Here is a 10,915-nt window from a genome sequence, read left to right as displayed (position 1 = left end):
GCTGCCCTCTCTGGTCTGCTTCCACCCCTGGCTGTCACCCGTTGTGGTTTCAGACCTCAGTCAGGGCTCTTTGCATGAGGCCAGGGGCTTGGGCAGGGTCTCTAAGGGCTGGGGACACCCCCGAGAGGCCACAGGGTGGAGACTGGAACGGTCCCGGGCCAGGGACCGTGTGGTTCCTGGCCCATTCTGACTGTCCTTTGAGGCAGCAATATTCTTTTACATGAAGTGCTCCCTGAAGTGTGGGGACAAGAAGAGCCAGAACCTGGATGGCCAGCCAAGTGCTCTGTCCTGAGCAGGTAGGTTACCACCGTGGTCTCATGTCAGTCCTGAGAAGCAGAGGTTGTCACCTCCTGCCGATGCTTCAGGGAACTAAGTGCAGAGAGGCTGAGCAAGCTGCCCACCGGCACACAGTGGGCAGTGGCAGGTGGGCTGTGCACCGGGCCAGCTGAGCGTGCAGGAAGGATAAGGAAGGTTGGGGCAGCAAGGTGACTGGTGGCCCCTGCCTGTCCTCCTACAGACACACAGGAGAGCTGTTCAGTTAGAACATCCCCACAGCTTTGTCAGGCTAAGCATGAGTTGCAACAAGCAAATATTTACGTGTCCCGCCTGATGGCCCACAGGGCAGTCTGGGTTCTGTGTGTCTCCTGCAGACAACCTTCAAAGGGAAAGCGTGTCTGTTCAGTGGAGTCAAGGGCCCAAGGGCCAGGAAGTGTTCCCAGCCCAGGCCTGCTGTGTGAAGGTGGAGGTGAGCGATTGGACATGCGTCTGCAGAGGCTTTCTCAGCATCGATCTGTTGGACAAGAACTCTGCAGAATGTCAAGGAGAAGTCACCAAGGCACCACGGAGGGGGAGTCGAGCCCAGTGTGAGACAAGCGGGGGCACAGCGGAGGACGATCTGAAGGCGCTGAAGGGATAACCCAGAAGGTCAGGGACCAGGGCCACACGGGTCTCAGCCCTGGGAGGGAGAGCTCCTTATGCGCCATTAGTGGTAGAGCTGAGGAGGCGAGTCAGGCTGTGTGGCCACAGCCCCTGTGTGCTCTAGCCCTAACATCCTCCATCGCGACGTGCCTGTGCCTTCCTGGACAGAGCCACCAGCGTGGGACAAACTCAGGGTGCAGGTGGGTTCTGAGTTTGGAAGCAGAGCTCTCTGCAGCACATCCCTTTATAGTTTCCACGTTATGCCGAAAAGGTGGGGAGGGCAGGAGACCGGGGTGTCCAGGGTGCTGCCGGGTGATGGTGGCCACAGGTGATGGGAACCAGGGCAGGATGTGGCTGGGGTGGTTGTGGACGGTGGGGAGGGCGGTGGCCATGCAGATGTGGGTCCTCCTGACACACCACGCAGGCTGGCCATGGGGAGGTGCCAGGGAGAGGTAGGTGGTCCTGGCAAAGTGCTTCTTCAAAGTGGCTTTGCTGTGACACACAGCATGCACGCCATGAAATGTGTCTCACTACAGAAGAGTCGTCTGAAGAATCATAAAGTGAACTCGTGAGTCTCCCCACCCGAAGGTGAAACAGTGGCAGCACCAGATGGGTCCTGGGTCCCCACATAGTGTCTCCCTCCTTCCCTCCTCCAGAATAACGGCCATCCTGACATCTATGGTAGCTGTTCTCTCGCTTTTCTTTGAAAGTTTTACTACTTACGAATGGTCTCTAACAGTATATGGCTCAGATTTGAGAAAGTGAATAGCAAGCACAAACCCGGAGTGCAAAGAAAGGGCAGCACGGACCCACAGAGGGGTCCCCAGGGAGGTCAGATGGGGCCATGTTGGCAGCAGAGTCTGGCCTGGGCTTCACTGATAACAACTGGTTACCTGGTACCCCGGGAATGGGGCCAGGAGGCAGCCTGTTCGGCCAGAACGTCAACTCCAGCTGGGAAACCAGCCAAGGGGACAGCGGGAGGCAGCTCATGTCCTGACAACCCCCACTCCTTCCCATCTAGCCACTGCTCCTTCCGGTCTCCTGGTGTCTGGGTGTCAGGGCAGGGGGAGAGGTGGGGTGCAGTGGCCAGAGTCAGATCTGCAAGGTGGGGCCTGAGGACGGCTCAGAAAAAAGGTGCCAGCTGTGTTCAATTCAGAGCCCTTCATCAATTCCTCCCACAAATATTTACTGACTACAACCTGTGAGCCAGGCGTTACACACACAACTGTCTTCTGAGCTGACTTTCGTGGGACATCAGTGAGGGGCTGGGGCTCGTCTCTGCATGTGAGGACCAGGCAGTGTGGGAGACATGACACCTAAGGCAACCCTGTGGAAGCAGACCTCGGGACGGTTGTGGAAGCTGTGAAAGCCCACAGGGATTTGGGGTGCTCTCATCTGAAGGGATAAGGGGCAACCTAACACTCTCCTACCACCACCCATTGGTTCTGGTCATGTGTAGCCCTCTGAGTAATGGACAGCAGCTCAGTGCAGGGACCCAGCTCACGTGTCTGTTCCCACCCTGTGCCTTGTGCAAATTTTGCTCACAGTCGATGGGTTAGAGAGAACTTTTTGAAGGGACAGCCATGACACATTTAATTATGATTGTCGTGCGGGAGACCCTGCTCGCTGCGCCATTTGTCGTGCGCGGAGGCCTTCTCGCCGCGCCATCTTTCAGGCGGGGCGGCCTGCGGGGTCTCTGCTCCCGCTCCCCACACAAGAACGCAGGATATGGTGAGGCCGAAAAGGAACACCCACGGAGCCATAGGTAGGGGAGCCATACCACCACGGTCTCACTGGAGGCTGGGCCCACCGGACGCCGACCTGCTGTCCGCTTTTCCGCCAACCGACTGACCGACGACTCTCCTCCACTCTCTCGACTCTGTTCCTCTCTCTCCGCTCTCCTCTTCCGCTCTCTTCGGCTCTGCTCGGCTCCTCAGCAATCCTCGGCAATCCTTCATAGCCGCAGCAGTTATACCAGCGGCCAATCGGCTAACCGGCCAATCAGCCACAGCTGACGGCCATTCACCACCCGAGCCAGCACCCTTCCACGTGAGGCCGAGAGCCTGTAAACTACTTTCTGGGGCTCTGTCCCCACACTGATGCTTCAAATGGGATGTTAGTATAGAATTAACATCTGTTCTTCAGACCGAGCCAGATGTTCTAAGAGTAGGAAGGTGGACAGCAGGGAGCGGGTGTCTTTCTTACAGGGAGATTTACCATTACTGTGTGTGTTCTTTCCATTGAGTGGCCATTCATTTCCTGAAATTATCATTATGCAAATATTACAAAAGGAAGAACTTGACATTGAATGAGTGCCCAGTGTGTGCATTTATCTTTGATTCCTCCTGGATTGAAAAATAAAAAGGACCACTGAAGTCGGGTGGTAGCCCTGCCCCGGGGGTCCTGTGTTTGTAACAACCCTGGGGAGCCCAGGTAGCACAGAATTTATCTCTGTCCCCTTCTCTGTCCTGTGGGGAGAGAAGGTTGGGGGCAGCTGGGCCACCATTAGCCTGTCTGTGTGAGTCTGTGCCACTTCCCCTGCCCTGTGTAACACTGAGGAAGGAGCAGGACCTGCCAGGCCCAGGACGAGGCCCCCGTCCTCAGCAGGGTGGCGGCTCCTGGGAACTGGAGCATGGTGTGAACACTAACTGGAGGAAAACGCCTGCAGATGCAGAAAATGGAAGTCACCCAAGTGCCAAACAAACAAGATCCCAGCAGAAGATAAACCAACCAATGAGAAGTGTTCCATGCACCTGACCCATAGCGTCTGCTTTTTCATGAGGCTATGAGTCTAAACTGTGTCATATTAAGACACGTGTCCCTCAGAGAGAACAAAATTGACCAAATGGCAATGACAGTGACCCTCCAGATGAATAAATGTCATACAGCTGCCCAGGAAATATTAAATACACTCAAAACCAACTGATGAGGTTGGAGTCCTCCTTGAACTGACAGGGAGAGTGGTGAACGTGCAGAGTCCTGTGGGCAGGAGGGCTCTGAGGCCCAGGACGCAGAGATACCCTCAGAAACAGCCCCAGACTGGGGATTACACTGAAAAAACGCCAACACTTTGTGCAATTATTTAGCTAATTAGCAAATGAGGATTACACCTCTAGTTCTTTCTTCAAATTCTGATTTTGGACTCTGGATGCAAAATAAATCAAGGCATTTTTACCAGCTGGAGCTTAGCCACTGTGGGAGTTAGTGTTTCCTGCGGTGGAGGGAAAAAGAAACCAGATAAAAAGTTGCACCAGAAATTGAAATTGGATTTAAAAAAAAAAAATCAATGAAGTAACCAGGCTATTAAAATGGAAAATAAGTCTGATGTCATTCTGAAAAATAAAAGGATGGAATCACCTGCTGAGCCACTTAACTAAGCACAGGAAGTAAGACGAGAGCAACGAGAGCGTGAGTGGTTTTCCCCATTAATGTCACTGTTTCAACAGGAGTGAGGCCTCTGGCCCAGCAGCGCAGTCCTTCTAATCAGAGCTAAACTGGTTCTTTTGCCCTCAGGAAATCTAAATACATTTGAAATTGATGAAGAGCAAAAAGGAATGTATTAAAAAGTATCACAACTGCACCCAAACAGGACAAAGGGGAGGTTTGGACTGCAGGTCCCTGGGGCAGTGTGGTGAGGCCTGTGCAGGCACGGGACCCTCTGGGGCAGGAAGGCACTCCAGGGGAGGGTGGGGCAGCCCACCTTCTCACAGTCAGAGGGACAGGGATGGCCCCTGGGATGGCAGCGGGCTGCTCTTCTGGGCTGTAGCTGCTAAGAGGGGGGCAGCCAGGCTGGGATTTTCACAGAAGTGGTGTGGGACATGCAGGGAAGGACGCCTTCCCTTCTCCATCTGAACCAGTGCAGGATGGTTCTGCAGGGCCTGTGGCCCGTGCCTCCTGCTTCCCTGAAGCAGGGCCCTGGCACTGTCCTCTCTCCCCACAGAGCAGCATGGGAATGCCCCAGAGCCACCCAGGGAAGCCTGAGGACCAGGGAGGTGGGCCTGGAGGAGCTCCTGAGGTTGCTGCCTGATCCCAAACTACAGTGGACAGGACCTGTCCCCTGAGGCCCAGTACTCAGTGCATGACACAATCCCCTCCCTCCAGCCGGTTCTCAGAGGCCGGTTTCCTTCTGGCTGCTAGGATTAGCCTGCTTCACACCTGTGTCTTTTGATGTTGGTTGGTTGGTTTGTGTTCATTATTATCATTAATATGTGACTTTATTTGCACAAACATTTGGAAACTGCAAATGCACGTGTGACTTGGTTTGGGTTCAGTTAGGACGGGACTTGTCCCGGACAGCTGAGTACCAAGACGGAGCGTGACTCCAGCCATGTGCAAAGACGAGGGCCCTGGACACAGGTGGCCTCGTTCCTGGAGGTGTGGAGCCTGCGTCCCTTGGTCAGGAAGGCTGTGTCTTCTGAACAAGCTGAGCTTAATTAGTGGTGAAAGCCCTAAACTGGCCAGAATCAGGCAGCCACAGGTTTTAGGCAATGCCCTCGACCCAAGGACAGCACTTCCCGTGTTCATCAGAGAAAGACACCCAGGAACACCAGCCAGTGTCAGAAGCGATGAGACATTTCTTTGTTGCCTCATCTTGAAATGGACAGTGTACACTGAGCTTCACTTTAACTAAGTGTCCCTCCGCTTCCCCACCCCGCTCCAAGCAGTACTGCTCAACAAACACACAGCGAATAAATATTTGGTGTTCACACTTGTTCATCAGTTAGGCAACTGAGAACCAGTGAGCGAATCCTAACCTCCTTTGAGGACCATCCTGAAGGCCATAGCTGCCACATGCATTTATCTAATGCTGAAAGAGCACTGGGTGGCAATAGTGGGAGATCAGGGAATAATTGGATATACGCGTAATTCAGATATTAGGGACAGGGGTGCAGTGTGATGTGTAAGTATATCCCCAGTAATATTGAATTCTTGCTTGAGCAATCTCTTCCAATTAGTGGGACTACCGGGGTCCACAGTCGGGGGGGAGGTAGCAGTGTCACATCTAAGTGTTATGAGTGTGAGCTGGAGTCCAACTCTGCAGGTTCATCTCCTTGAGTTGCTGTCTTAGCTTTGTGACCCAGTGCTGCTCACCTTCCCTCTCTGAGTCTCAGTTTCCTCATCTGTTAAATGCAACCAGTAACTGAGACTCCTGGCATGGTCCCAGGACAGGATCTGTGCAGAACTCTTGTTAGCGGCTACTGTACCAACCTTTTTGTTCTAACGCAAGTTCTTGTTTTAGACAGTGGGTTGAGAAGGAGAGAGAGAAAATACGGACCGAACTTAAACAATTGTCAGTGTAATCTAGTGCAGCCTCGTCTTTGCAAGATTTCAAATATCACAGGAAAAGGGTACATCAGTGCAAGTAAGAACACACCGTCCAGGGCTGGCAGGGGACCCGGTAACATGTTCTCTGCAAATTGCAGCGCGTGCCTCTTGAGAGGAGAAGCCCGGATGGTTTTACCCTTGACACGGGGTGGCAGGTACCACAGGACCAACCACAGGGCACCTTCCTCAGGCCCTCTGCCTGGGTGGGTGGCACTCAGGGTCACGCCCTCCCCACCTACACAAACTGTCGTCCCAGTGACAGCACTGTGAGAGCCACCGTCCTGCTGGATGCTTATGCATTGAGCTGTGACCTGGCCTTGAATTCCAGTCATACTGGAAACTTCACCTTGTAAAACCTGGCTGTGTCATGGGGTCAAAGTACAAACGTCACTGCAGCAGCTGTTACTCAGTCATTGCAGGAGAGGATAAGAAGGGACAGAGAAAGACTCAGGCAGCTGAAGCCCAGCCTTCGATTCCTAATTCCCGGGGAGGCCTCCTGCCTATCCCATGTTCCCACTTGTCCTCATTCATGTACTTTTTACTGGCTCCTCTGACTCAGGGGGTCTGGGGGTCAAGCTGCTGGCTCTGTGCCCCACCCTGAGGAGGTGAGGGCTGTGCCCATCTTCACGCACTAAAAGGGGACTGTCTGAGGGTTGGCACGTTCCTGGGGCGATGGGCCTAGCACAGAGTCGCCTATTTGCTTTCCCTCTCCTGATCGCTGTCTGGCTGGCCGCCTCCCCTGGGACTTTCCCTTTGTGACTGACCTCAGCCCCTGTGCCTGCAGCCCGACTCTGGCCTGTCCTCCAACCCCTCCCAGGCCCTGAGTGCCCCTCTGCCAGCCAGCCCCCGATGCCCCTCTTGGCTTCCTGCCCGCCTTTGACCTGGCCACAGCACCTACACGCAGGATGCTGAGACCAGGAGAAAACAGGTTGCACTTGTCACTACTCCCAGGAGAGTCATTTTGTGTCCTGGTGATCAGCTGCATGAGGAGATGAGGGTGACATCACCAGACTCCATGTCTGCCCAGGGGCTCGCTCGTGCTTGCTTGGGGGAGCAGCGCCTCTCCACCCACACTCCCCAGCGTCATCTGGGGTCTGTGGCCATGATGCCAAGACATTTGGGACGCAGGCAGCGGGTCGCCATCTTTCTGTGGAAAAGCAGAGGGAAAGACCCATGGATTTCCCACCAGGCACCGGCTGCCAGATGGCAAGCACCCCAAGACTCCAAGAGAGGAGATAGTATTTACAAAGCCTCTGAGGGTCCCGACCCTGTTTTCAGTTCCATGGGGGCTGGATGTTTCTTCAGGAAGGGGGGTCATTTCATAAAATATGTCACTGGGTGTTGGCGGTTCCCCATCCTTTCCTGCCTCTTACTGGCCCCCAGTGTCCTGTAGGGGATGGTGTCTCCCTGTGTTTGGTGTCACCCTTCACCATGGAAGTCTGGGAAGCAAAACCCGTTGTGTCCTTGGCCTGGGCCACTCACAGAAGTGTTTGTGACACACTCTGGCTGGGAGGCCCTCACCCGGGGTGTGGCAGGGACACAGGGTCAGCACGTCCTGTTGGGACCTGGGACAGGTGGTCGCTGCCGCGAGGAAGGGCTGTGCTTCCTGCATTCCCGGGTGCCCCCCCACCCCTATATTCCCCCAGCCCCTCATCATTTTCCACTGCATACTTTCTGAGCTTGCTCTGGCCTCTGTCTTGCAGGGATGGAACCCTAACTGAGACTTCCGGGGACGCTGCCTGGCCTAGCGTGAGCTGCCTTAGAGCTCCGTGGGCCCATGACGAGAGCCTGGCCGTACATGCCATCCGGGAAAGAGACGGGAAGTCCTGGCCATCAGCATTGCAAAAGCAGAGGAGAGTCACAGCTAATAGGGAACTGGTGTGTGCGTGTATGTGTGTGTGTTTTCTTTCTTACCAGTAAATTAACAGAACCTAGGCTCCTTTGTTGTTATTGCTCTAAAAAGTGATTCTTTGTGGCTGGAGGACTTTCTTACTGAAGTGACATCTGTGCTCAAATCACACCCATGGCCAGCAGCTCTGGCTTCCCCAGAAACAGGACAGCTATTCCATTCTGCCTGAGGAACATCTGTAGCCACCACCTCTGTTGGCCCTGAGGACAGGTCCCTGCAGAACCGAATGCTCAGCCTCAGCCAGTCACATGGACCCCAGGGTGCCTCCCTGTGTGGGCAAGCCTCTCCAGTCTGGAACAGTCACTCACACTGGTGCCCCACAGAGGCTCTGGGACAGACCGTGGCCTGCAAAGGCTGGTGGTTCATCCTACCAAGTTGTCTACGACCTATGCTAAGAGTATGATCCACACATTTCTTTAAGTCTTTCTTGGAAAAAAGTGTACAGCTCAGTGACATTAAGGACGTTTGTCACCACTATCTATTTCAAAGCTTTGTCATCCCCTCAAAAGGAAACTCTGTCCCCATTAAACATGAAGTCCCAGCTCCTGGTACCCACCATTCTGCTTTCTGACCCTCCAGATTTTCTTATTCTGGGGACCTCATCGAAGTGGACTCACATAGTATTTGTCCTTTCATGTCTGCCTCATTCAATAAGCAATGTCTTCAAGGCTCATCCACGCTGTAGTGTGTGTCAGACTTCATTCCTTTTGAGGGCTGAATACTTTTCCATTGTGAGTAGAGACCACATTTTGTTTATTTAGTCACCTGTTGATGGACACCTAAACAGGTTTCCACCCTTTAGCTGCTGTCGACACTCTCATTCCAGCATTTGTCTGAATCCCTGGTTTCAAAACTCTTGGGTTCACACCTAATTCTATGTTTAGCGTTTTGAAGAGCTGCCTGATGGTTTTCCAGCAGTTGCCCCATTTTACGTCCCTACCAGCCACAAACAAGTGTTCTTTCTCATTTCACCACATCTTCTCCAACACTTGTTATTTTCCTTTTGTTTTTAGTTACTATTACTGCCATCCTAGTGGGTGTGAAGTAGCATGTCACTGTGGTTTTGATTTGTATTTCCTAATAGCTAATGATTTTGAACATCTTTTTATGTGCTTTCTGGCCAGTCATGTATCTTCTTTAGAGAAATATCTGTTTAAATCCTTTGCACATTTTTCAATTGAGTTGTTTGTCTTTTTGTTGCTGAGTTGTAGGAGTAGTTTCTACTCATATATTCTGGATGTTAAAGCCCTATCAGATAGATGACTTGTAAATATTTTCTTCCATTCTACAAATTTCTTCTTATTTTCTTGATAATGTCCTTTGGTGTACAAGTTTTTAATTTTGATGAAGTCCGATTTGTCTATTTTTTCTTTTGTTGCTTTTGCCTTTGGTGTTCAATCTAAGAATCCATTGCCAAATGTGATGGCATGAAGATTTACCCCTATGTTTTCTTCTAAGGGTTTTATGGTTTCAGCTTTTATAGTAAGGTCTTTGATCCACTTGGACTTAATATATGTGCATGATGTATATAGGGGTCCCACGTCACTCTTTTGCATGTGGACATCCAGTTGTCCCAACACCATTTGTTGAAGACATTGCTCTCTGCCCATTGAATGGACTTGGCATGCTTGTCAAAAATCTATTGGCCACAGATGTATGAGTTTATTTCCAGACTCCCAATTTTCTTCCATTGGTCTACACATCCGTCCTTATGCCAGAGCCACACTGTTTTATTAACTGTGGTTATGTAGCACGTTTTGAAATCGGGAAGTATAAGTTCTGTGACTTTGATTTTATTTTTGGTATGTGGGAGGTTGTTCTGGGTGTTGGGGGCCCCTGGAGATTCTGTATGAATTTGAGAATTGGCTTTTTTATTTCTGTAAAAAAGGCTGTTGAAACTTTGATAGGGTTTGCATGGAATCTGTAGATTGCTTAGGGTAGAATTGATATCTTAACAATAGCAAGTCTTCTTACTGACTTAATACAGGTTTTCTGAAGTTCTTTCAGCAATCTCTAAATCGTTCTTAAACCTATTTGTGTCTATGACTTACCTAACCTCTTAGGATAACAAGGACCACATGTCTCCCTTACCCACTACACAAATTAGTGTGAAAGCCAATACAAGATGCTGTCTCTTTCTGTTTTTACCGCCCCCCCTAATTTCAGTATTTTCAATTTTGGTAAGCAAACCCCAGTGTGCGCTATCGATAGCTTTCAAGACTTCCTTGTATTGTATATACGCCCTCCAGCCACCATCTTCACAGATGAAAAATTCTCACTCTTTTTGGTGTCTCCTCACCCAGAGTTTTCTCAGTTGCTCTTCTGCTAGTTCTTTTATGTTTCTGATCCAAACTTTGATCTAACCAAGTGTCCTGCTCAAGCTAGTTTAATGTGTGCCCTGTCGGGGAGGCCCACATGTCCAGTCTATTGAACAAGAGGCCCAGAATTCCTTACTCCATGAGCCCTATTCAAAAACGGAATGTTGACCACGTCTCCAGGTGCCATGGCAAGAGGTACTGTGAACCCGCGGCCTTGACCCCTGGAGTCACAGGGTGAGGAGCCACAGAGTGAGCTAGGGGAGAGGATTTCCAGCTGGGGGACCTAGGAGATACTCCATGGAAGAGGAACCATCTGAACTGAGGCATTGGGGGAGTGAGTGCTTAGACTCACAGTTAGTTAAATGTCACAGGAAAGCAGAGTTGAATTTTCATGAAGGGCCTTAATGAAGAGTCTGAAACTTCTGAAAGTGAATGCTAAATTTTA

At 51.4% G+C, this 10,915-nt stretch overlaps 1 long non-coding RNA gene across 1 annotated transcript; it reads left to right on the top strand.

Annotated features, from left to right (window-relative positions):
• Nucleotides 1-678: 678 nt before the first annotated feature.
• Nucleotides 679-8,178, top strand: LOC141571850 (uncharacterized). Its single transcript, XR_012496907.1, has 2 exons — nt 679-1,118; nt 7,947-8,178. It is a non-coding gene; the product is annotated as an uncharacterized LOC141571850 (long non-coding RNA).
• The last annotated feature ends 2,737 nt before the right edge of the window (nt 8,179-10,915 follow it).

Source organism: Rhinolophus sinicus, linkage group LG05 (genome assembly GCF_036562045.2).
Source record: "Rhinolophus sinicus isolate RSC01 linkage group LG05, ASM3656204v1, whole genome shotgun sequence".
Taxonomy (NCBI): domain Eukaryota; kingdom Metazoa; phylum Chordata; class Mammalia; order Chiroptera; family Rhinolophidae; genus Rhinolophus; species Rhinolophus sinicus.
Note: the sequence above shows the minus strand (reverse complement) of the source record. Positions and strands in the feature narration are given on the sequence as shown.